At 35.6% G+C, this 27,114-nt stretch overlaps 2 long non-coding RNA genes across 2 annotated transcripts; both read left to right on the top strand.

The window, feature by feature from the left end:
• The first annotated feature begins 6,597 nt into the window (after window positions 1-6,597).
• LOC146167097 (uncharacterized) lies at window positions 6,598-8,092 on the top strand. The gene is made up of 4 exons (XR_014500935.1): window positions 6,598-6,621; window positions 7,003-7,201; window positions 7,861-7,889; window positions 8,010-8,092. It is a non-coding gene; the product is annotated as an uncharacterized LOC146167097 (long non-coding RNA).
• A 12,562-nt stretch (window positions 8,093-20,654) lies between these two features.
• Window positions 20,655-21,994, top strand: LOC146167098 (uncharacterized). Its single transcript, XR_014498677.1, has 4 exons — window positions 20,655-20,669; window positions 21,057-21,255; window positions 21,763-21,791; window positions 21,912-21,994. It is a non-coding gene; the product is annotated as an uncharacterized LOC146167098 (long non-coding RNA).
• The last annotated feature ends 5,120 nt before the right edge of the window (window positions 21,995-27,114 follow it).

Here is a 27,114-nt window from a genome sequence, read left to right on the forward strand (position 1 = left end):
GATTTCGTAAAATACAAAATTTCCCACCATTAGATATAACATAAAGCAAAAAACAATGATTGGTCTTATGAAAAATCTTACTTTATTAAATTGAGTATGAAGGAACTTTATTTGAGGAAGCATTGCTTCTTGATGTTTCGAATGTTGAACGACCTCTAACCATAATAAAAAGCACAACTTTGAGTTTATTTGGCTTATATTATAAGCATTATAGTGGCCCCATACTTCTCTCCGCCCTGATGTTTGATGCATCCTTATTTAGAATATTGAAAAACCATTTGGGCAAAGTGCTTAGCAAGTTTGAGTATGAAAGTTTCGTCATAATTTTGGGGCATTCCGAGCAATAACAGCAGAACATCTCTGTAATATTGACTAAACTTGTAATGCGGAAGATCAGGACCCTTTGATTTTGCTATATTTAAAAAAAAAGATTCTTTTAACAGTTGGATTTGAGATTTATTGACCAAATCATTTTAGAGTTTTTGATAATTTAGTCAAAATCATTTTTAACAAGTATGTGGCCAGATGGAATTAACAATATTACTTGCCAATGTATGCTCTTTGTTTTGCAAGGTGACCAAGGTGATTTAAAATATTACACGTGTAGTGTAACATACAATACGAGTGTTGTACTACTTAAAAACTTGGAAATACACTTTGGGTATGCTTTATTACAAAAAAACTATCTAAAACGTTTCCAGTCAGTACTGATATCGTCATCTGACGAACTTGTGAAAAAAGTTTTAGTATCAGTAATTTTCCACTAAACCAAACTCAGTAGCTGTTTGTGAATCTGCTCCTGTCTGATAAGATAAACGTTTCCTAATCGTGTAACGATACATCCTCAAACGAGCCTAAATTTATTTACACAACACCAAAACCTTACTCATAAACCAAAGCAAAGGTCGGTGCTAATCTAGCAGATGCAAATTGCAGCATTTTTTCAATGTATTTTTTTCTGACACTTACCGTATGGTTTTAACTGGAAGTCATTAACTTTCTCATTGCATCTCAGAAGACGAGCCTTTCCGCCCCGTGTGCAAAAATAGCAGTATGTTTGTTATGCTGTGAAGGCGTAAACCGTTCTTGGCAACATCGGAAACTTAGTTGTCAACACGAACTTGTCACTTGGATTTCGCGCCCATTTTACAAAATTATGGAAAATTCACATTTACACAGATCTCATGCTTTTTTATGTTGATTTGCCAATATAAAATGGGTTAAAATATATTTTATCTGACATGCATTGTTCGTAAAGACAGACAGTCAAGTTTTTTAAAAAACGAAAATAAACAAACGTTAAAAAGTGTATGAAGTAAAGATATTGAAAGGTTGTTTTTTTGATACATATGGTCGATATTAATGCCACAGTACCGGTAAGACAAAAAATAAGATGAAATAAACTCATAAATTTAAAAGTTGGTCTCTATGCTAAAATGAAATTCAATGCTGGCCCAACGCGCTTCACATAGTGGGTGAGATCAAATTTAAACGACAAAAAACAAAACAAGCCAGGCAATATGCTGCAAGGGCAGAGTACCGGGAAACTATACAAAGTGAAGAGAAGAAACCTCTTCTCCTTGCAGATTTTGAGCAATAAACCTCTTTCGCTCTAAACTGATTAAGGCAATAACATCCTTAAAAATCATATGGTAATTTTACTTGGCGCTCTAGTGTTTTGAGTATTGCGGGAAGTTAAACTATTGGATTCCTTTAGTAGAATATTAATCATAATGAAGAAAGCCATAGGCTTACTCTTTCTTTCTATTAGAAGAAGTATTTTGTAGGGAGCAGGAGAAAAACGCTGTGTGCAAAGGCTCGCCATATCTTCCGAACGGCATTAATGAAATGACCTAATTGTTAGTTTTATCTTCGAAAGCATTCTGTTTGGTTAAGCACATTTGGCCAACTTTCATACATATTTCAATATTTCGCGTTTCCACTTTAGTTGTTTTGGGGAGAGCTCACGGATTTTCATGTATTTTATTAGTGGGCGTTTCGACAATAGTTGGTTTAAAAAGCTTTCAAAATTATAAAAATGTATGATGTGCATAGTATTTTATTTTGAAGATAATAGTAAAACCAGTACTTGAAATTGTCCTTCAGTTAATTAATAATTTTTTTACAAAACCGCCCTAAACAAACTATGTTTTAATAAATCAACACTAAATTTCCAAATTAGTTGACAAATTTATTTTTATTAAAAAAGAAACAGCTTGAAATCGCCCGCTTCCTTGCTTTGAAAAGTATGTAACACTGCCGTTAAAAGGTTAATATTATTTCATTTTTTTCGTAAAATTTCGGAGGGCGTCAAAAATTGGCCCGAGTCTGCAAGTTAGTTAGAGCGCCTAATCTTGGCAATGTCTGCATTGCCGGCAATATGCTGCAAAATGACGCAATTCACCTTCCAGGATGTAAAGATTGAGCAGGGGCGTGTTAGATAAAGAAGATATGGGAAAGATTCCTCCGAGCAAAATTGGTGAAAATCCTGCAACTTGCAACCACGAGCAAAAGCATTAAGGCAATATGCTGTAAAGATAATCTGCAAGGATGTGTTTTGCAGGAAATGATGCTCAAAGAAGAGAAGAAAATTCCTCCTGTGTGCAGAGTTATAAACTTCCTCTTATCTTTTATGATTCAGCCAATAAACTTACGCCTTTGAGTTGTTATTCTTGGAAGTAATACTGAAGGACTTCCTCAGAAGGGTGTTATGATACATAAAGAATGAGAGAAAAAAGCATTTCAAGCAAAATAGAAGAGCGACGCCTTTTCAAAACGACAGAGGCTCCATCTTTTTTTAGTAAAATACAAAATATCCCACCATTAAATACAACATAAAACAAAAAACAATGATTGGTTCTAGGAACAATTTTACTTTATTAAATTGAGTATGAAGGAACTTTATTTGAGGCAGCATTGCTTCTTAATGTTTCGAATGCTGGACGACCTCTAACCATACTTTGAGTTTATTTGGCTTATATTATAAGCATTATATTGGCCCCCAATATTTCTCTCCGCCAACCCTCAGATATTGGATACATCCTGATTTAGAATATTGAAAAACCATTTGGGCATAGTGCTTAGCATGTTTGAGTATGAAAGTTCGTTATAATTTTTGTTACTTTTTTCTAAAGTATGACATGTTAGACCATGATTATCTATTTTGCCTGTACATTTTGTGAGTTTTTGGAAAAGCACTACCTTAAAAATCAACAACCTAATGTTGCATTCTTCTCGCGGTTGTGTGCTGCAACATTTACACCAATTTTGCTCGGAGGAATCTTTCCTATTTCATTTTTATTCAACACTCCCCTCCTCAATCTTTACATCCTGGAAGTTAAATTGCGTCATTTGGCAGCATATTGCCGGCTATGGAAACATTGCTGAGATAGGCGCTCTAACTTTATTGCTGACTCGGGCCAATGTGTTGTTGCATTTCGACCATTAACTCCAGAACATCTCTGCAATATTGCCTAAACTTGTAATGCGGAAGATCAGGAGCCTTTAATTTTCCTATATTTAAAAAAAAAGATTGTTCATACAGTTGGATTTGACATGTATTGACCAAATGGAATTAGCAATATATTAAGATGGAATTATCAATATTACTTGCCAATGTATGCTTTTTGTTTTGCGAGGTGGCCAAGGTGATTTAAAATATTACGCGTGTAGTGTAACATACAATACGAGTGTTGTACTACGTAAAAAATTGGAAATACACTTTGGTATGCTTTATTACAAAAAAACTTTTTAAAACGTTTCCAGTCAGTACTGATATCGTCATCTGACGAACTTGTGAAAAAAGTTCAGTAATTTTCCACTAAACCAAAGTCAGTAGCTGTTTGTGAATCTGTTCCTGTCTGATAAGATAAACGTTTCCTAATCGTGCAACGATACATCCTCAAACGAGCCTAAATTTATTTACACAACACCAAAACCTTACTCATAAACCAAAGCAAAGGTCGGTGCTAATCTTGCAGATGCAAATTGCTGCATTCTTCTCAATGTATTCTTTTCTGGCACTTACCGTATGGTTTTAACTGGAAGTCATTAATTTTCTCAGTGTGTCTCAGAAGACGAGCCTCTCCGCCCCGTGTGCAAAGATAGCAGTATGTTTGTTATGCCGTAAAGGCGTAAACCGTTCTTGGCAACATGGGAAACTTAGTTGCCAATACGTACGTCTCACTTGGGTTTCGTCCCGATTTTACAAAATTATGGAAAATTCGCATTTACACAGATCCCATGCTTTTTTATGTTGATTTGCCAATATATAAAACAGGTTAAAATGTATTTTATCTGACATGCAATGTTTGTAAAGAGAGACAGTCAAGTTTTTTGAAAAACGATAATAAACAAACGTTAAAAAGTGTATGAATTAAAGATATTGGAAGGTTGTTTTTCGTACATGTGGTCGATATTAATGCCACAGTACCGGTAAGGCAAAAAATAAGATGAAATAAACTCACGAATTTAAAAGTTGGTCTCCATGCTAAATTCAATGCTGGTCCAACGCGCTTCACAGAGTGGGTGAGATCAAATTTAAACGACGAAAAACAAAACAAGTCAGGCAATATGCTGCAAGGGCAGAGTACCGGGAAACTTTACAAAGTAAAGAGAAGAAACCTCTCCTCCTTGCAGATTTTGAGCAATAAACCTCTTTCGCTCTAAACTGATTAAGGCAATAACATCCTTAAAAATCATATGGTAATTTTACTTGGCGCTCTAGTGTTTTGATTATTGCGGGAAGTTATAGCATTGGATTCCTTTAGTGGGATATTAATCATAATGAAGAAAGCCATAGGCTTATTCTTTCTTTCTATTAGGAGAAGTATTTGTAGGGAGCAGGAGAAAAACGCTGTGTGCAAAGGCTCGCCATATCTTCCGAACGACATTAATGAAATGACCTAATTGTTAGTTTTATCTTCGAAAGCATTCTGTTTGGTTAACCACATTTGGCCAAATTTTAGTTGACACACATGGCAGATGTACACAGTAGGCCTACTTTTTAAACAATTTCAGTGTTTTAAATCTCTACCATTTTTTTGCTACAAACATTAAACCCTGCCCTAAACAGACTGTGATATGTATTCAAATTACATTTTGTACTTGGTAGGCGAACATTTCTAATTAACAATGCTGTGTAAAAGCCCAAATCTTCGCTCTATGTTTACCAATTGTATATTTCTTCTGTGATTGTAAAAATCTGAAGAGCTATAGTTCTGTCTTTCAAGTTGATTTATCGTGGCCGAGAATACACACAACTCCCTTGGGAACATGTTACTATTACGACAAGTTTACGTTATCGCCTTGTTGTGCTTTTATATTATAATTATATTTACTCAACTTTACTCGCTTGATACCTATATCCGAAAAAATGTGTATATAAAAAGTATTGACTGTTATCGTACATGTGGCAAGTGATAAAGGTGTGGAAATATATATTTAAAACCTGAAAATTACAAAAATATTATGGTAGTTTGTCTCAATAAAAATCCAATGGTGGTTGAGCATTTCTGCACGTAATGAATGCGCTTAAAAAAGCAAAATGAGGGAGCCAATATACTGCAAGGGTACAGTGGTAGGATTGTATTTGCAGGAAACTATACAAAATGAAGAGTAAAAATTATCTCCTCCTTGCAGAGATCGAACAACAAACCTCTTTCGCTCTTGAATGATAAAGGCAATACCAACCTTAAAAAAAACATATAGCAATTTTAATGGCTTTAGTGTTTTGATTATTACAGGAAGTCAAACCAGAATATAACCTCAGTAGGATATTAATCATAATAAAGAAAGGGATAATCTTTCTTAATTACTAGTAGAGAAAAAATCTACAACGGGCGACGCGCTATTAGCAAAGGCTCGATTGCTATATCTTCAAGTTTGTTTTTAAGCAATAAATTAACTTTAACATTAAGCATCGCAAGCAACGTGTTTAGTTATCCATTTTGTCACAGATTTTCATGTATTTATCAGTGGGCGTTGCGACAATAGTGGGTTAAAAAGCTTCGAAAATTATAAAAATGTATGATGTACATAAATTCTCTTTTGAAGATAGTAGTAAAACCAGTACCTGAAATTGCCCCTTCAGTTAATTAATAATATTTTTACAAAACCGCCCTAAACAAAATAAGTTTTAATAAATCAACACTAAATTTCTAAATAGTCGACAAATAAACAAATTGCTTTTGTTTTATAAAAGTAACAACTTGAAATCACCCGCTTCCTGGCTCTGAAAAGTATTTACCACTTCCGTTGAAAAGTTAATATTATTTTGTTGGTAAGCGAGTAATAACCCGAAATAGAATATCTGCGTTGGGAGAACATAACCTAAAAAGGTAGATTTTCAAGCGCTATATTTTTGTTATGATTCGACAGTAAGAAGAATTTGATTTTGGGGCAAATTGTCGCTTCAGACAAGTCTGTACGTGTTACAGTCACGTTCTTCGCTGATCATATGTTTTTGGAAAGTCAGAATCATCGGCAATTGGGATGACTAAGACTTCCTCTCTCCAATGAACGTGAGTGACTTTGAAGGGAAGTTTATGCTAAATATCGCATAAATTGCGGCTTTGGTGGAACATCTCTTCACTTGATTTGTTGCAACGCAAAGACATCAAGGTAAGATGAAATCTTAACCGTTGTTCGAATGCGATGCGAAAATGAAGTCACTTCGAACTGCAAAGCTAGTTGTACGATGGCTGGGAAGGCTTTTGAGCCCTATATCGCTCTTCACTAAAAGCACTCCTGCTTGCAGGTTTTGCCAGCTTTCAATGTCAAAGCGTGCGTAGCATGAGTTGTTCTCATAAACGCTTTAGGTTTTCACTTAAGCTTACAAGCGCATGAAAGACGACACGCTCCTTTCCCTGCTTCTACTCAAAGCTAACGTGTATAGCCTATTAGTGTTAAAGCTGTAATGTAATAACGTGGAAGTGGAAGCTCTATTCGACGAGCTAAACAAATCATCGTAACTGTTTTTTATCATTATTGTAATATTTTCAGATGAACAAATTCCTTCTCTTGGCACTTCTCTTGGGAATCCTACTCCTCACAGTTGAGAGCGGCGACGCGTTTTACTATCATCGTCGTCGTCGCTGCAGATACTACAGCCGCAACTGCCGCCGGCGTATTTGGAGGGTCAGGAGGCGCAAGTATGGTGATGAAGTAGAAGATGACAAACTACCTGAAGAGGATCAAGAGGGTAATTTATCAAAACTAAAATAAACGCCTTTTAATCCAAAATATAAACAAAATATGAGTGTTCTAGCAACAGAGACGCCGGAGAGGGGGGGCGCGGGGGGATGGGGGGACAAGCGCGAAGGGGGGCAAGGGGGGGGGGGGGGGGGCTAAAGTGCCCTTTTCATTAAAAATTATATATTGCTTTCACAAAGTTAAATATTATGCGAGCTACGGAAAAATGCAAAAAATTCATAAAATGACATGGTTGACATTGGTTAAAACATTTTTGGTACCATTTTAAGCTAATCTAGAGGGCATGGCCGCAAAATTTTTTCAGGTGAGTACCCCCGAACCCCCAATGGTTCGGCTCGCTACGCTCGCCTGTGGTCTATGTTGCCCTTACCAAAAAAGTCGCCCCCCTTGCCGTAAAATCGCTCCGGCGTCCCTGTCTAGCGATGCTTGTGACAGTTTGGTTTTCGTATAAACGTTATTTTTTTAAACTTGTTGAATAATGTAATACAGTTTTTCGTTCACGAGTGCCACATGATTGTATATATTTTTGTCTTATTATCTTATTCGTTTTTCTAAATAGTAAAACTTGTAGCAATAATTCTAAAGTGTTTAGTTTTATATGATCGATGAAATAAGTGTTGGCTAATTTATACTTGTTTACGTTTTCAGATGATTTGATTGAAGAGTAGTATATGCAGGTAATTATATCATTTTTCGACTTATTCACCTTTGAAATTATTCAATTTAGTATACTAAGGATAGGCCTTATAATTGCTTTTCAAAACATCGACTTATTTGTGTTTTCTTTTATTTTTTAGACGAAAAAGAAATCAGCGATTGAAGATTCACCATCTTCAAATATTTCGCCTTGATTCGTCGCAAAATAAAATTTAAAAACTTACTAAGAGATGTATGTTTTCAGATGTAACACAAATCACAGCATATAGAAATACAAATTATGTATTCACCAAAAAATGATATGTTTTTTCATATGAAAAAAAAACTAAAATATGTATATTATAAGCAGTGGTGGGATTCAGCCGGTTCGCACCGGTTCCATAGAACTGTCTCACGGAATTGTATGAGATCAGCGAACTGGTTAGCATGAAAACACACAATAAGACCTAATAAGCAAAAGTAGCCTACTTAAAGCAGAAAAATGTATAAAACCAAAGTATTTAGACCAGACCTGGGCAACATACGGCCCGCGGGCCGATCCGGCCCGCCAAGCAATTTAATCCGGCCCGTGTCTTTTTTTTCTTAAAATACATAGGCTAAACGAAAACAATGGCGAGTTTCTACATGTTTGTTTGTATCGTAAACAGGGACGGATCTCATCATGAACCCGGCAATTCTATTTTTAGCTTGTTTTATAGACTAAAAAGGAAAATGTTAACGCGTTTCGCGCGAATCTCTTTGCTTTTCCCGTATGTTCCACGGGATATTTTGGCATCTTTAAATACAAATCGCGTTCTTTGCACTGTCTCTCCAACGAAAGTTTAACAAACTTGGCCTAATATTTATATATTTTTTCCGCTTTAAGTATTCCGTCTTTGAAATGTGAATGAAATTCCGACCGTTTTTTACTTTGAAACATACCGATTCACATTTTGTCAACCTAATTTAGTTAATGCTATATTGTGAGTTTCTCCCGATTTACACCGTCTTTGCAATATGGCTGTTGTACCGCAAGTAACACATCGGTAATTTAAAGCCTCAAAAAGCAAAAAAAAAATTGTAAGTTTTTTGTGCAAATTTTTTACGTCTAATCTTAATTTTAGGTTAACGCGCCTCACAATTTGATAAACGCCATTATATCAAGCAAAGTTCATTTATTAACTGTGTTCAATTCGTGACGTCCCCCCTATATCTAAATTAAAATTTGCATTTTAAAACAAATATGGTCGCAATTTTTTCTAGTCCGTTTTGCTGTCGACGTTTTGACGCCCTAGATCAGGCCTGGGCAAAATACGGTCCTCCAAGCCGTTTAATTTGGCCCGCGGCTCATTTTACTTAAAATAAAAACCAGGGCGACTCACATGTTTGGTCGTAGCATAAATAAACACTATTTCCTAGACGGATCTATAACCCCGCCAAACTCCATTTTAGCCTGTTTTAAAGACTGAAAAGGAAATTGTTTTCGCGTTTCGCGCGAATCTCTTTTGTTTTTCGCTAAGTTCCACGCGTTTTTGGGCGTCTTTTTAGACAAAAGTCGCCCTTTGTACTGTGACTCTGTTAAACGAAAGTTTGTCAAACGTAGCCTAATATTCCGTCTTAAAAATATATCAACGAAATTAATACAACGGCCGTTTTCCAACCTCTGAAACATAGCCTACCGAATCACATTTTGTCAACCAAATTTAGTTAATGCCTTTTTTTTGTTTTTCCCGATTTATACCGTTTTTGCAATATGTCAAATAGTATGGCAGACACATCGGCAACTTACAGCCTCAAAAAGCGAAAAGAGTAATTTTCGTTTATCTGTGCAAAATTTTAACGTGTTTTAACCTTGGGCTGCTGCATGAGTTAACGCCCCTGGCCACTTGGTTAATGCCAACATATCAATAAATGTACATATATTTTATCTGTGATCAATGTGTGACGCTCCCTCTAAATCCAAATTAAAACACTTTAAACACAATTTTGCCGCGATTTCTTTGCGCTTGGCGCGATGTCTTGTCACCTTCAAATCGTCTACAATTGTACATTTGCGCACAAATCCTAACGTAATAACATGGTATTTAGCGTGGTTTATAGCGTCAAGTATGACGTCATATTACGTAAATTTGAGATCCTATATTAGACCTGGTCCGGCACAACATTTTGTTTCGCATGCGGCCCGCGGTAAAAATATTTGTCCAACCCTGCCCGAGATTGACCGGCGCCATTAGAGGCACCGACTTTTTGACTCTGTTTAGGCCCTCAGGGTTATTGGTGGGTAATCGGTGGGGTAAGAAAAAGGTTAGAGTGAAAGTTGTTAGGTGAGTTAGTGATGTACTTAGTAATAGGGTTAGGAGTTAGGTAAAGTGTTGTTTAGGCCTAATGCTGACCATTTAGATCTTATTCCGACCGATTTAGGACTTATTCCTATTTTATTAGGTATTACTCTTATTTTGGTTTTATTCCGACGTTGATGTTGTTCTTATTTCGGTTTTATGGCCTAAGTCTGTTAGCATTACTGGTTACTGTCAATGGATTTTTGCATCTATCCGATACACCGATTTTTAAGTGTTTTTTTAATATGCAATATAGTCAAGTTTCAACGTAACAATGAAAGACACACACAAACATATGTGTTTAATAACATCTGTGATCTAGCCCCTTGGAAGTTGCTTTATGACCAACGATTACGGCTTCCGTATCAATAGTACACCAAAAAGCCATCGCAGATTCGCCGAATCTGTCGATCTATGATGCAAGCAGAGCAAGCCAGAAAAACAACTGGCCTGGAGTGAGGTTCGAGCTCACGACCTCCGGTCAAGCCGGGACCGTCGCTCAACCAACTGAGCTATGCAGGCTCAGAGAGGAGCGAGTCGAGAAACAACCATGCGCCAATACTTGCACATTTTGTTAGTACAAGCAACTTCACACTGGGGGATCATCAGTCCGTATCGATCAATGAAAGACACACACAAACATATGTGTTTAATAACATCTGTGATATAGCCCCTCGGAAGATGCTTTATGACCAACGATTACGGCTTCCGTATCAATAGTACACCGAAAAGCCATCGCAGACTCGCCGAATCTGTAGATCTATGATGCAAGCAGAGCAAGCCAGAATTTCAACGTAACAGTTAGACATTGTGTTAATTTTTATAATTGTAGTATGTTTCTTTAGTGATTGTTTGTCTAAGAATCGAATTGTTGTGTAAAAAGTACAAGTATTCAGATGACTACTGAAAAATAGACTTTTTGTAACAGAACCGGCTAAAAAATATGCTTTTTTGTAACAGAACCGGCTGAAAAATATCACTTTTGTGAAATAACCGGCTGACAAAATATTTGAATCCCACCACTGATTATATGTATTTAAGATATAATTAGATGCCAACTGTTAGGTTGAAGTACGATCAAGGTTGCATTCAAACCCCGTTTAAAATTATAAAGAACTCTGTTATTAATGTCATCATTTTCAACGATATTTCTAACAGTTTGTCCCCCTAAGCTGAATAGTGGCATTGTAAATGATAACTCTCATCAAATTTGTTTAATTACGTGCAAAAAGTAATCAAATCCATGAAAATGTGTCACTTACGTTCATTGTAGTTAAGGGAAGTCGTAGTTATCTCAACTGCCGATCCAGGCTTTGCAAAAAAATAAATATAAACAGCAATACACGTGACTCTAACGCGTTCATTCCGTTTAACCTATTGTAAAGCGCAGGACCGGATTAAGGTTTTCATGGACCTGGGGCTGTATGGTAGTCAGAGGACTATGGATCTATTTTCATTCTGTTTACTGTTCCAACCACAATTAATTTAAAATAACACCTTCACCCTATCACCTATCAAACAGATTCAATTAACATACGTTCGTTTTTCCTTGCGCAGTTGAAAACTAATAATATGGTCAAAAATACTTTACTATGTTGATGTGATCAAATTAAAATAACGAACAAAGCTAAAGCACTACGGCAATATGCTGTAAAGACAATCTGCAAGGATTAGTTTTGCAGGAAATTATGCTCAAAGAAGAAAAGAAAATTCTCCTTGGTGCAGAGTTGAGGAATCAACTTCCTCTTCTCTTTCATGATTTAGTCATACTTACGCTTTTGTGTTGTTGTTATTCTAGGAAGTAATACTGAAGGACTTCCTCAGAGGGGTGTTATGATACATAACGAAAGAGAGAAAAAGGTATTTCAAGCAAAAAAGCAGAGCGACGCCTTTTCAATACGATAACTGCCTCATCTTATTTCATCCTATTTCGTAAAATACAAAATTTCCCACCATTAGATATAACATAAAACAAAAAACAATGATTGGTCCTATGAAAAATTTTACTTTATTAAATTGAGTATGAGGGAACTTGATTTGAGGCTTCTTAATGTTTTCGAATGCTGTGGTCCGGTTATAGGCTCTTAACACTTGTGATCCCCTGCGTAGCTTTGAGAAGTGGCCCCCCATATTTCTCTCCGCCACCCCTCAGATGTTTGATACATCCTGATTTAGAATATTGAAAAACCAATTGGGCAAAGTGCTAAGCAAGTTTGAGTATAAAAGTTTTTTTTTTTAAATGACGACATGTTAGACCATGATTATCTATTTTGCCTGTACATTTTCTTAAAAATCAAAAACCTAATGTTGCATTCTTCTCGCGGTTGTGTGTTGCAGCATTTTCACCAATTTTGCTCGGAGGAATCTTTCCTATTTTTTTCCTGTTTTTTTGTACATGTGGTCGATATTAATGCCACAGTACCGGTAAGAAAAAAAATAAGATGAAATAAACTCATAAATTAAAAAGTTTGTCTCTATGCTAAATTCAATGCTGGTCCAACGCGCTTCACAGAGTGGGTGAGATCAAATAGTCCTATGTGCAATTTAACATGAAACATGACTTCGTCAAACCTTATACTTACATCACATTCTAAAATGTTTTTGTAACACCCCTCTGCACAACAAATCCTTTTAACGTGGCCTATGAGGCTTGTTACCTTACGATGCATGCTGGCACAACATCGAAATTATTATTTGAAACATTCACGATTTTTTAGGTATTGTCACAGTCTGGCTGAGCTAAACCTAACTTAAGGTAGCTCATTGTGGTTTGTTGATAACTTCGGTTAGTCATATTTGATAACTTCGGTTAGTCATATTAAGTTGTTAACGGTGGGCCTATTTTTGTTGGTGGGCCTGGGGCTGCAGCCCCCTCAGCCCCCGCCTTAATCCGCCCCTAGTTAGGGTACATGTCAGATAAAAATACATTTTAACTTCATATTGGCAAATCAATAGAAAAATAAACATGGGAAATTAGCTGTGTGAATGTGAATTTCCCACATGTTAAATGGGTGCGAAATCCAAGTGACAAGTTAGTGTTGGCGACTAAATATTCGATGAAAAGGTTTTTTGCATAATTAACATAATGCTAATTTTGCACACGGGACAGAGAGGACTCGTCTTTTGAGATAAAATTAGGAAGTTAATAACTTCCAGTCTGAACCATAGGGTATGTGCTAGAAAAGCATACATTGAGAATAATGCTGCAATTTGCAGCTGCAAGATTAGCACCGACCTTTGTTTTGCTAAACGCTTTACTCGGCAATGTTCGGTTTATGAGTAAGGTCTGAGCGTTGTGTAAACCGATTTAGGCTCGTGTAAGGATGTATCGTTGCACAATTAGGAAACGTCTTTTTGGACAGGAACAGATTAAAAAAAAACAGCTTCTATGTTACTAAATTATCAACAAACTGAAAAATGATTTCTTCAATAACCTCAAATTCAACTCTATAAACAATCTTTTTGACTTCGTGACAATGCATTTCTCGGATTGAACAATGGCCGGAAAAATAATAATTACAAAATGCAATGAAAGTCCTTTTCGCCTTTTCAAAAGCCTTTCGAAAAGGTACTTAATTATTACGAAAATTTAAAATTTGTAACAGTAGGCCTACGTTCGTTTTTCCTTGGGCAGTTGAAAACTAATAAAATGGTCAAAAATACTTTACTATGTTGATGTGATCAAATTAAAATAACGAACAAATCTAAAGCACCACGGCAATATGCTGTAAAGACAATCTGCAAGGATTTGTTTCGCAGGAAATTATGCTCAAAGAAGAGAAAAAAATTCCTCCTTGGCGCAGAGTTGAGGTATGAACTTCCTCTTCTCTTTCATGATTTAGCCATACTTACGCTTTTGTGTTGTTGTTATTCTAGGAAGTAATACTGAAGGACTTCCTCAGAAGGGTGTTATGATACATAACGAAAGAGAGAAAAAGGTATTTCAAGCAAAATAGAAGAGCGACGCCTTTTCAATACGACAACTGCTCCATCTTTATTCCGCCGATTTCGTAAAATACTAAATTTACCACCATTAGATATAAAATAAAGCAAAAAACAATGATTGGTCTTATGAAAAATCTTACTTTATTAAATTGAGTATGAAGGAACTTTATTTGAGGAAGCATTGCTTCTTGATGTTTTCGAATGCTGGACCTCTAACCATAATAAAAAGCACAACTTTGAGTTTATTTGGCTTATATTATAAGCATTATAGTGGCCCCATATTTCTCTCCGCCCTGATGTTTGATACATCCTGATTTAGAATATTGAAATACCTTTTGGGCAAAGTACTTAGCAAGTTTGAGTATGAAAGTTCGTCATAATTTTTGTTACTTTTTTTTAAAGTATGACATGTTAGACCATGATTATCTATTTTGCCTGTACATTTTGTGAGTTTTTGGAAAAGCACTACCTTAAAAATCAAAAACCTAATGTTGCATTCTTCTCGCGGTTGTGTGTTGCACCATTTTCACCAATTTTGCTCGGAGGAATCTTTCTTATTTCTTCTTTATTTAACACTCCCCTCCTCAATCTTTACATCCTGGAAGTTAAATTGAGTTATTTGGCAGCATATTGCCCGCTATGCAGATCTTGCTGAGATTGGGCGCTCTAACTTTATTGCTGACTTGGGCCAATATTTTGGGGCATTCCAAGCAATAACAGCAGAACATCTCTGTAATATTGACTAAACTTGTAATGCGGAAGATTAGGAGTCTTTGATTTTGCTATATTTAAAAAAAAGCCTCTTTTAACAGTTGGATTTGAGATTTATTGACCAAATCATTTTATTGTTTTTGATAATTTAGTCAAAATCATTTTTAACAAGTATGTGGCCAGATGGAATGAACAATATTACTTGCCAATGTATGTTCATTGTTTTGCAAGGTGACCAAGGTGATTTAAAATATTACGCGTGTAGTGTAACATACAATACGAGTGTTGTACTATTTAAAAACTTGGAAATACACTTTGGGTATGCTTTATTACAAAAAAAAACTATTTAAAACGTTTCCAGTCAATGCTGATATCGTCATCTGACGAACTTGTGAAAAAAGTTTTAGGTTCAGTAATTTTCCACTAAACCAAACTCAGTAGCTGTTTGTGAATCTGTTCCTGTCTGATAAGATAAACGTTTCCTAATCGTGTAACGATACATCCTCAAACGAGCCTAAATTTATTTTCACAACACCAAAACCTTACTCATAAACCCAAGCAAAGGTCGGTGCTAATCTTGCAGATGCAAATTGCTGCATTCTTCTCAATGTATTCTTTTCTGGCACTTACCGTATGGTTTTAACTGGAAGTCATTAACTTTCTCATTGCATCTCAGAAGATGAGCCTCTCCGCCCTGTGTGCAAAAATAGCAGTATGTTTGTTATGTATAGCAGTATGTTTGTTATGCCGTAAAGGCGTAAACCGTTCTTGGCAACATGGGAAACTTAGTTGTCAACACCAACTCCTCACTTGGATTTCGCCCCCATTTTACATAATTATGAAAAATTCACATTTACACAGATCCCATGCTTTTTAATGTTGATTTGCCAATATATAAAACAGGTTAAAATGAATTTTATCTGACATGCAATGTTTGTAAAGAGAGCCAGTCAAGTTTTTTGGAAAACGAAAATAAACAAACGTTAAAAAGTGTATGAATTAAAGATATTGGAAGGTTGTTTTTCGTACATGTGGTCGATATTAATGCCACAGTACCGTTAAGGCAAAAAATAAGATGAAATAAACTCACGAATTTAAAAGTTGGCCTCCATGCTAAATTCAATGCTGGTCCAACGCGCTTCACAGAGTGGGTGAGATCAAATTTAAACGACGAAAAACAAAACAAGCCAGGCAATATGCTGCAAGGGCAGAGTACCAGGAAATTATACAAAGTAAAGAGAAGAAACCTCTCCTCCTTGCAGATGTTGAGCAATAAGCCTCTTTCGCTCTAAACTGATTAAGGCAATAACATCCTTAAAAATCATATGGTAATATATGGTAATTTTACTTGGCGCTCTAGTGTTTTGATTATTGCAGGAAGTTATACCATGAAATTCCCTTAGTAGGATATTAATCATAATGAAGAAAGCCATAAGCTTACTCTTTCTTTCTATTAGGAGAAGTATTTTGTAGGGAGCAGGAGAAAAACGCTGTGTGCAAAGGCTCACCATATCTTCCGAACGGGATTAATGAAATGACCTAATTGTTAGTTTTATCTTCGAAAGCATTCTGTTTGGTTAACCACATTTGGCCAACTTTCATACATATTTCAATATTTCGCGTTTCCACTTTAGTTGTTTTGGGGAGAGCTCACGGATTTTCATGTATTTTATTAGTGGGCGTTTCGACAATAGTTGGTTTAAAAAGCTTTCAAAATTATAAAAATGTATGATGTGCATAGTATTTTCTTTTGAAGATAATAGTAAAACCAGTACTTGAAATTGCCCTTCAGTTAATTAATAATTTTTTTACAAAACCGCCCTAAACAAACTATGTTTTAATAAATCAACACTAAATTACCAAATTAGTTGACAAATTGCTTTTTATTATAAAAGAAACAGCTTGAAATCGCCCGCTTCCTTGCTTTGAAAAGTATGTAACACTGCCGTTAAAAAGTTAATATTATTTGATTTTTTTCGTAAAATTTCGGAGGGCGTCAAAAATTGGCCCGAGTCTGCAAGTTAGTTAGAGCGCCTAATCTTGGCAAAGTCTGCATAGCCGGCAATGTGCTGCATAATGACGCAATTCACCTTCCAGGATGTAAAGATTGAGTAGGGGCGTGTTAGATAAAGAAGAAATGGGAAAGATTCCTCCGAGCAAAATTGGTGAAAATGCTGCAACTTGCAACCACGAGCAAAAGCACTAAAGCAATATGCTGTAAAGACAATCTGCAAGGATGTGTTTTGCAGGAAATGATGCTCAAAGAAGAGAAGAAAACTCCTCCTGGTTGCAGAGTTATAAACTTCCTCTTCTCTTTTATGATTCAGCCAATAAACTTACGCCTTTGAGTTGTTATTCTTGGAAGTAATACTGAAGGACTTCCTCAGAAGGGTGTTATGATACATAACGAATGAGAGAAAAAAGCATTTCACGCAAAATAGAAGAGCGACGCCTTTTCAATACGACAAAGGCTCCATCTTTTTTTAGTAAAATACAAAATTTCCCACCATTAGATATAACATAAAACAAAAAACAATGATTGGTTCTAGGAACAATTTTACTTTATTAAATTGAGTATGAAGGAACTTTATTGGAGGCAGCATTGCTTCTTAATGTTTCGAATGCTAGATGACCTCTAACCATACTTTGAGTTTATTTGGCTTATATTATAAGCATTATATTGGCCCCCCATATTTCTCTCCGCCAACCCTCAGATATTGGATACATCCTGATTTAGAATATTGAAAAACCATTTGGGCATAGCGCTTAGCAAGTTTGAGTATGAAAGTTCGTTATCATTTTTGTTACTTTTTTCTAAAGTATGACATGTTAGACTATGATTATCTATTTTGCCTGTACATGTTTTTGGAAAAGCACTACCTTATAAATCAACAATCTAATGTTGCATTCTTCTCGCGGCTGTGTGTTGCAGCATTTTCACCAATTTTGCTCGGAGGAATCTTTCCTTTTTCTTCTTTATTTAACACTCCCCTCCTCAATCTTTACATCCTGGAAGTTAAATTGAGTCATTTGGCAGCATATTGCCGGCTATGGAGACATTGCTGAGATGGGCACTCTAACTTTCTTGCTGACTCGGGCCAATGTTTTGTTGCATTTCGACCATTAACTCCAGAACATCTCTGCAATATAGCCTAAACTTGTAATGCGGAAGATCAGAAGCCTTTAATTTTCCTATATTTAAAAAAAAAGATTGTTCATACGGTTGGATTTGATATGTATTGACCAAATGGAATTAGCAATATATTAAGATGGAATTAGCAATATTACTTGCCAATATATGCTCATTGTTTTGCAAGGTGGCCAAAGTGATTTAAAATATTACTCGTGTAGTGTAACATACAATGCGAGTGTTGTACTACGTAAAAAATTGGAAATACACTTTGGGTATGCTTTATTAAAAAAAAACTTTTTAAAACGTTTCCAGTCAGTACTTATATCGTCATCTGACGAACTTGTGAAAAAAGTTCAGTAATTTTCCACTAAACCAAAGTCAGTAGCTGTTTGTGAATCTGTTCCTGTCTGATAAGATAAACGTTTCCTAATCGTGCAACGATACATCCTCAAACGAGCCTAAATTTATTTACACAACACCAAAACCTTACTCATAAACCAAAGCAAAGGTCGGTGCTAATCTAGCAGATGCAAATTGCAGCATTCTTTTCAATGTATCTTTTTCTGGCACCTTATGGTTTTAACTTGAAGTCATTAACTTTCTCAGTGCGTCTCAGAAGACGAACCTCTCCGCGCCGTGTGCAAAAATAGCAGTATGTTTGTTATGCCGTAAAGGCGTAAACCGTTCTTGGCAACATGGGAAACTTAGTTGCCAACACGAACTTGTCACTTGGATTTCGCACCCATTTTACAAAATTATGGAAAATTCACATTTACACAGATCCCATGCTTTTTCATGGTGATTTGCCAATATAAAACAGGTTAAAATGTATTTTTTCTGATATGCAATGTTTGTAAAGAGAGCCAGTTAAGTTTTTTGAAAAACGATAATAAACAAACGTTAAAAAGTGTATGAATTAAAGATATTGGAAGGTTGTTTTTCGTACATGTGGTCGATATTAATGCCACAGTACCGGTAAGGCAAAAAATAAGATGAAATAAACTCACGAATTTAATAGTTGGTCTCCATGCTAAATTCAATGCTGGTCCAACGCGCTTCACAGAGTGGGTGAGATCAAAGACGAAAAACAAAACAAGCCAGGCAATATGCTGCAAGGGCAAAGTACCAGGAAATTATACAAAGTAAAGAGAAGAAACCTCTCCTCCTTGCAGATGTTGAGCAATAAGCCTCTTTCGCTCTAAACTGATTAAGGCAATAACATCCTTAAAAATCATATGGTAATTTTACTTGGCGCTCTAGTGTTTTGATTATTGCGGAAATTCTGCAGGGAGCAGGAGAAAAACGCTGTGTGCAAAGGCTCGCCATATCTTCCAAACAGCATTAATGAAATGACCTAAATGTTAGTTTTATCGTCGAAAGCATTCTGTTTGGTTAACCACATTTGGCCAACTTTTAGTTGACACACATGGCAGATGTACACAGTAGGCCTACTTTTTAAACAATTTTAATGTTTTAAATCTCTACCATTTTTTGTTACGAGCATTAAACCCTGCCCTAAACAGACTGTGATATGTATTCAAATTACATGTTGTACTTGGTAGGCGAACATTTCTAATTAACAATGCTGTGTAAAAGCCCAAATCTTCGCTCTATGAACTAGGCAATATGCTCCAAGGGTACAGTGGTAGGACTTTATTTGCAGGAAACTATACAAAATGAAGAGTAAAAGTTCTCTCCTTCTTGTAGAGATCGAACAACAAACCTCTTTCGCTCTTGAATGATAAAGGCAATAACAACCTTCAAAAAATCATATAGCAATTTTAATGGCTCTAGGCTTTTGATTATTACTGGAAGTCAAACCAGAATATAAACTCAGTAGGATATTAATCATAATAAAGAATGGGATAATCTTTCTTAATTCCTAGTAGAGAAAAAATCTACAACGGGCGACGCGTTATTAGCAAAGGCTCGATTGCTATATTTTCAAGTTTGTTTTTAAGCAATGAATTAACTTTAACATTAACCATCGCAAGCAACGTGTCTAGTTATCCATTTTGTCACAGATTTTCATGTATTTTATTAGTGGGATTTCGACAATAGTCGGTTAAAAAGCTTTCAAAATCATAAAAATATATGACGTACATAAATTCTCTTTTGAAGATAATAGTAAAACCAGTACTTGAAATTGCCCCTTAAGTTAATTAATATTTTTTTACAAAACTGCCCTAAACAAATTAGGTTTAAATTAATCAACACTAAATTTCTAAATAGTCGACAAATAAACAAATTGCTTTTTTTATATAAAAGTTACAGCTTGAAATCGCCCGCTTCCTTGCTCTGAAAATTATTTACCACTTCCGTTAAAAAGGTAATATTATTTTTGTTGGTAAGCGAGTAATAACGCGAAATAGAATATCTGCGTTGAGAGAACATAACCTAAAAAGGTAGATTTTCAAGCGCCAAATTTTTTTTATTATGCTTCGACAGTAAAAAGAATTTGATTTTTTGGCAAACTGTCGCTTCAGACAAGTCTGTACGTGTTACAGTCACGTTCTTCGCTGATCATATGTTTTTGAAAAGTCAGCATCATCGGCAATTGGGATGACTAATACTTCCTCTCTCTCCAATGAACGTGAGTGACATTGAAGGGAAGTTTATGCTAAATATCGCATAAATAGCGACTTCGGTGGAACATCTCTTCACTTGATTTGTTGCAAAGCAAAAACATCAAGGTAAGATGAAATCTTAACCGTTGTTGGAATGCGATGCGAAAATGAAGTCACTTCGAACTGCAAAGCTAGTTGTACGATGGCTGGGAAGGCTTTTGAGCCCTATATCGCTCTTCACTAAAAGCACTCCCAAGTGCATGTGGTTTTGCCAGCTTTCAATGTCAAAGCGTGCGTAGCATGAGTTGTAGTTCTCATAAACGCTTTAGTTTTTCACTTAAGCTTACAAGCGCATGGAAGCCGACACGCTCCTTTACCTGCTTTTACTCAAAACTAACGCGTATAGCCTATTGATGTTAAAGCTGTAATGTAATAACGTGGAAGTGGAAGCTCTATTCGACGAGCTAAACATATCATCGTAACTGTTTTGTATCATTATTTTGATATTTTCAGATGAACAAGTTCCTTCTCTTGGCACTTCTCTTGGGAATTCTTCTACTCACAGTTGAGAGCGGCGACGCGCTTCGGATTTACTATCATCGTCGTCGTCGCTGCAGATACTACAGACGCAGTTGCCGCCGGTATCATTGGAGATACAGGAAGTATGGTGATGAAGTAGAAGATGACAAACTACCTGAAGAGGATCAAGAGGGTAATTTATCAAAACTAAAATAAACGCCGTTTAATCCAAAATATAAACAAAATATGAGTGTTCTAGCAACAGAGATGCCGGAGAGAGGGGGCGCGGGGGGAACAAGCGCGAAGGGGGGCAAAAGTGCCCTTTTCATTAAAAATGATATATTGCTTTCACAACGTTAAATATTATGCGAGCTACGGAAAAATGCAAAAAAATTCGTAAAATGACATGGTTGACATTGGTTAAAACATTTTTGGAAAATTTTTTCAGGGGGAGTACCCCCGAACCCCCTAATATTTCTTGTGACAGTTTGATTTTCGTATAAACAATATTTTTTGAAACTTGTTGAATAATGTAATACAGTTTTTCGTTCACGAGTGCCACATGATTGTATATATTTTTGTCTTATTATCTTATTTGTTTTTCTAACTAGTAAAACTTGTAGCAATAATTCTAAAGTGTTTAGTTTTATATGATCGATGAAATGATTGTTGGCTAATTTATACCTGTTTACGTTTTTAGATGATTTGATTGAAGAGTAGTATATGCAGGTAAATATACCATTTTTCGACTTATTCACTTTTGAAATTATTCAATTTAGTATACTAAGGATAGGCCTAATAATTGCTTTTGAAAACGTCGACCTATTTGTGTTTTTGTTTATTTTTTAGACGAAAAAGAAATCAGCGATTGGGGATTCACCATCTTCAAATATTTCGCCTTGATTCGTCGCAAAATAAAATTTAAAAACGTACTAAGAGATGTATTTTTTTCAGATGTAACACAAATCGCAGCATATAGAAATACAAAATATATATTCACCAAAAATGACAAGTTTTTTCATATGAGAAAAAAACTAAAAAATGTATATTATTAGCAGTGGTGGGATTCAGCCGGTTCGCACCGGTTCCATAGAACCGTCTCACGAAATTGTATGAGATCAGCGAACCGGTTAGCATGGAAACACACAATAAGACCTAAAAGGTAATAGTACCTAAAGCAGAAAAATGTATAAAATCAAAGTATTTAGACCAGACCTGCAAAAAGTAATCAAATCCATGAAAATGTGTCACTCGCGTTTATTGTAGTTAAGGGAAGTCTTAGTTATTTCAACTGCCGATCCTGGCTTTGCAAAAAAATAAATATAAACAGCAATACACGTGACTCTAACGCGTTTATTCCGTTTAACCTATTGTAAAGCGAGTAAAGTATGGGAGTAAATATCCTGTTGATATAAATGCACAACAAGGCAGTATTCAAACTAAGTTTTGAATTCTTCTCAATGCAACTAAAGTAGAAACGCGCAATATTAAAATATTTATAAAACTTTGACGAAATATGTCTAACGAAACATATTGCTTTCGATGAAAAATAAACAGTTTTTCTGAAATTCAGGTGATGCAAATACATCTCTTTGAATAAAATAAGGTTTAGCGGGGGGAAAAAACGATCAACCGAATCGGCAAAGGACGCCAAAAAAAATCTTTTTGTACAAGGCTACGTGTATAAATTTTTTTTTCTCACAAAACGATTTTTTAAAGAACAAACAATATTTTAACATCAAGAAAATTCTACATCGTTGACTGACAAGAACAACAATCGTTAATAGTGCTTTGTTGTAAACAAATCCTTTACAAATAATAGCACGTAAAGCTTCGCTGGAAACGACAGAAATGCGGGCAACAACAATATATCACAACAAACAATACATCGAATTGTTATTTTCGCAAGGCCTTAAGTTAAGAATTGTTAAAGTAAAAGCCGCAACAGAAAATTTTTGTTAAACTGAATGACAAATTTAACGTTTTGTATAGGTGTTATATCAAACTGAAATAAAGACAGAGCTATTATGAAAACAGTTATATACGAAAATCAAAGCTCCCTGATCTAACCCATTACAAGTTTTCGTAAAATTGCGAAGATGTTTTGCTGTTAATGTTCGGAGGGCGTCAAAAATTGGCCCGAGTCTGCAAGTTAGTTAAAGCGCCTATATTCTTGGCAATGTCTGCATAGCCGGCAATATGCTGCAAAATGACGCAATTCACCTTTCAGGGTGTAAAGATTGAGCAGGGGTGTGTTAGATAAAGAAGAAATGTGAAAGATTCCTCCGAGCAAAATTGGTGAAAATGCTGCAACTTGCAACCACGAGCAAAAGCACCAAGACAATATGCTGTAAAGACAATCTGCAAGGATGTGTTTTGCAGGAAATGATGTTCAAAGAAGAGAAAAAAACTCCTCCTGGTTGCAGAGTTATAAACTTCCTCTTCTCTTTTATGATTCAGCCAATAAACTTACGCCCTTGAGTTGTTATTTTAGGAAGTAATACTGAAGGACTTCCTCAGAAGGGTGTTATGATACATAACGAAAGAGAGAAAAAGGTATTTCAAGCAAAATAGAAGAGCGACGCCTTTTCAATACGACAACGGCTCCATCTTTATTCCGCCGAAATAGTGAAGTGAAAAACTTCTTACTACACAGTTAAGCCCTTGATTGGACCACACCATTCGAAATATTAGGAAACACAGTTAATTATTGTTACGGTATTGTAAAAAATTGTACTTTATTAAATCGACCATGGAGCAACTTTATTCAAGGCGCCAGTGTTTCCTAATATTTCGAATTTTGTCGTCCGATCATGGGGTCTCAACACCCTTTGCTAAGTTTTGAGAAATATAGCCTACTAACGTAACGCATAAATTTGAGTTTACCTGGCTTATATTATAAGTCAGACTATTATTTTTTGACCAAACAAATAAGGAATTTTGACCTAAAAATAGTTTATTTTGACAAAATTTTGACCTGTTAGAAATACATTGATTTAAACAACATATTGTTGTTTGAAGTACTGCATTAGTGTCCTAGCAAAAAGACAAACAACTTTATAAACGGTTAAAATGCAACGTAAAAAAAATTTTGCACAAAATTAGCAGGGACCTATATAGTTTTCACAATAGGAATTGGGATAATTGCAAATAAGAAGCAAAAAAAGAAAGCAAATACTGTTAAATGCATTTTTCCGAATCAGGGAGGCCTTTTTTTGGCCTAACGTGTAAATTTTAACAAAATTTTGACTTTTTTTTGACAATTCAAAAAATAATCGCCCTTATTATAAGTATTATAGTTGCCCCATATTTATCTCCATAACCCCTTAGATGTTTGATACATCCTGATTTAAGACATTTAAAAAACATTTGGGCGAAGTGTTTAGCAAGTGTAAGCATGTTTAGCAAGTGTAAGTATGTTCGTTATAATTCTTGTTGCTTTATATCACAAGTATAACATGTTAGACCAAAGTTGGACAATAATTATCTAGTTTTCCAACACATGGTGACATTTTCCTGAAAAGCTTATCCTTAAAAATCAACAACTATATGTTGCATTCTTATCGCTGTTGCAAGTTGCAGCCTTTTTACCAATTTTGCTCGGAGGAATCTTTCCCATTTCTTCTTTATCTAACACGCCCTGCTCAATCATTACATCCTGGAAGGTGAATTGCGTCATTTTGCAGCATATTGCCGGCAATGCAGACATTGCCAAGATTAGGCGCTCTAACTAACTTGCAGAATCGGTCCAATTTTTTGGCACTCTGTAAGCATTGACAGCAGATGTTACCAAAAACAATGTTACCAAAACTTGTAATGCGTTAGACCATGGAGCTTCGAATTTCATATATAATTGTTTTCATAATAGCTTTTTCTTTATTTCAGTTTGATATACAACACGTATACAAAATGTTAAATTTGTCATTCGGTTCAGGGAAAATTTGCCGTTGCGTTTTTTACTTTAACAATTCTTAACTTAATGCCTTGCAAAAATAACATTTCAATGTATTGTTGGTTGCGATGTTTTGGTGTTGTCCGCATTTTTGTCGTTTCACACAGCGAAGCTTTACGTGCTATTATTTGTAAAGGGTTTGTAGCACTATTGACCTTTATTCTTCGTATCAGTCAACAATTTAGAATTTTCCTAATGTTAACATATTGTTTGTTTTGTCAAAAATCGTTTCTTGGAAAAACAAACTTTTGTACACGTAGCCTTGAACAAAAAAAGTGTTTCTGGTCGGCTGTTATAGCCTCTTGACTCGAACGGCCCATTCAATCTATTTCGACTAGAGTCCAGCTCGTGAAACCTTTTGTTATTTTTTTTTTGGGGGGGGTGGAGGGTGTAATCAAAGACTTATATAACTAAGATTTACACACCTTGACATACATTTACCCTCAACCAACACCATAAACAAAACGGTTAAAACATTTGTTATTTATACTTACTTTTCCCTTATCGCCCGGCTACAGGTGACTTCAAGGTGTAGAACCCGAGAATTAAGGTGCAAAAGGTGGGGATATTTTGTTATTATTGTTTGTGGTCATAGTAGTATACTGCTAATTTTGCACACGGGACAGAGAGGACTCGTCTTTTTAGATAAAATGAGGAAGTTAATAACTTTCAGTCTGAACCATACGGTATGTGCTAGAAAAGGATACATTGAGAATAATGCTGCAATTTGCAGCTGCAAGATTAGCACCGACCTTTGTTTTGCTAAACGCTTTACTCGGCAATGTTCGGTTTATGAGTAATGTCTGAGCGTTGTGTAAACCGATTTAGGCTCGTGTAAGGATGTATCATTGCACGATTAGGAAACGTCTTTTTGGACAGGAACAGATTAAAAAAAACAGCTTCTATGTTACTAAATTATCAACAAACTGAAAAATGATTTCTTCAATAACCTCAAATTCAACTCTATAAACAATCTTTTTGACTTCGTGACAATGCATTTCTCGGATTGAACAATGGCCGAAAAAATAATAATTACAAAATGCAATGAAAGTCCTTTTCGCCTTTTCAAAAGCCTTTCGAAAAGGGACTTAATTATTACGGAAATTTAAAATTTGTAACAGTAGGCCTACGTTCGTTTTTCCTTGGGCAGTTGAAAACTAATAAAATGGTCAAAAATACTTTACTATGTTGATGTGATCAAATTAAAATAACGAACAAAGCTAAAGCTCTACGGCAATATGCCGTAAAGACAATCTGCAAGGATTTGTTTTGCAGGAAATTATGCTCAAAGAAGAGAAGAAAATTCCTCCTTGGCGCAGAGTTGAGGAATGAACTTCCTCTTCTCTTTCATGATTTAGCCATACTTACGCTTTTGTGTTGTTGTTATTCTAGGAAGTAATACTGAAGGACTTCCTCAGAGGGGAGTTATGATACATAACGAAAGAGAGAAAAAGGTATTTCAAGCAAAAAAGCAGAGTGACGCCTTTTCAATACGACAACGGCTCCATATTTATTCCGCCGATTTCGTAAAATACAAAATTTCCCACCATTAGATATAACATAAAGCAAAAAACAATGATTGGTCTTATGAAAAATCTTACTTTATTAAATTGAGTATGAAGGGGCTTTATTTGAGGCAGCATTGCTTCTTGATGTTTCGAATGCTGGACGACCTCTAACCATAATAAAAAGCACAAATTTGAGTTTATTTGGCTTATATTATAAGCATTATAGTGGCCCCATATTTCTCTCCGCCCTGATGTTTGATACATCCTGATTTAGAATATTGAAAAACCATTTGGGCAAAGTGCTTAGCAAGTTTGAGTATGAAAGTTCGTCATAATTTTTGTTACTTTTTTTTTAAAGTATGACATGTTAGACCATGATTATCTATTTTGCCTGTACATTTTGTGAGTTTTTGGAAAAGCACTACCTTAAAAATCAAAAACCTAATGTTGCATTCTTCTCGCGGTTGTGTGTTGCAGCATTTTCACCAATTTTGCTCGGAGGAATCCTATTTCTTCTTTATTTAACACTCCCCTCCTCAATCTTTACATCCTAGAAGTTAAATTGAGTCATTTGGCAGCATATTGCCCGCTA

This window comes from Ascidiella aspersa, chromosome 1, assembly GCF_963924565.1.
Source record: "Ascidiella aspersa chromosome 1, kaAscAspe10.2, whole genome shotgun sequence".
Taxonomy (NCBI): Eukaryota; Metazoa; Chordata; class Ascidiacea; order Phlebobranchia; family Ascidiidae; genus Ascidiella; species Ascidiella aspersa.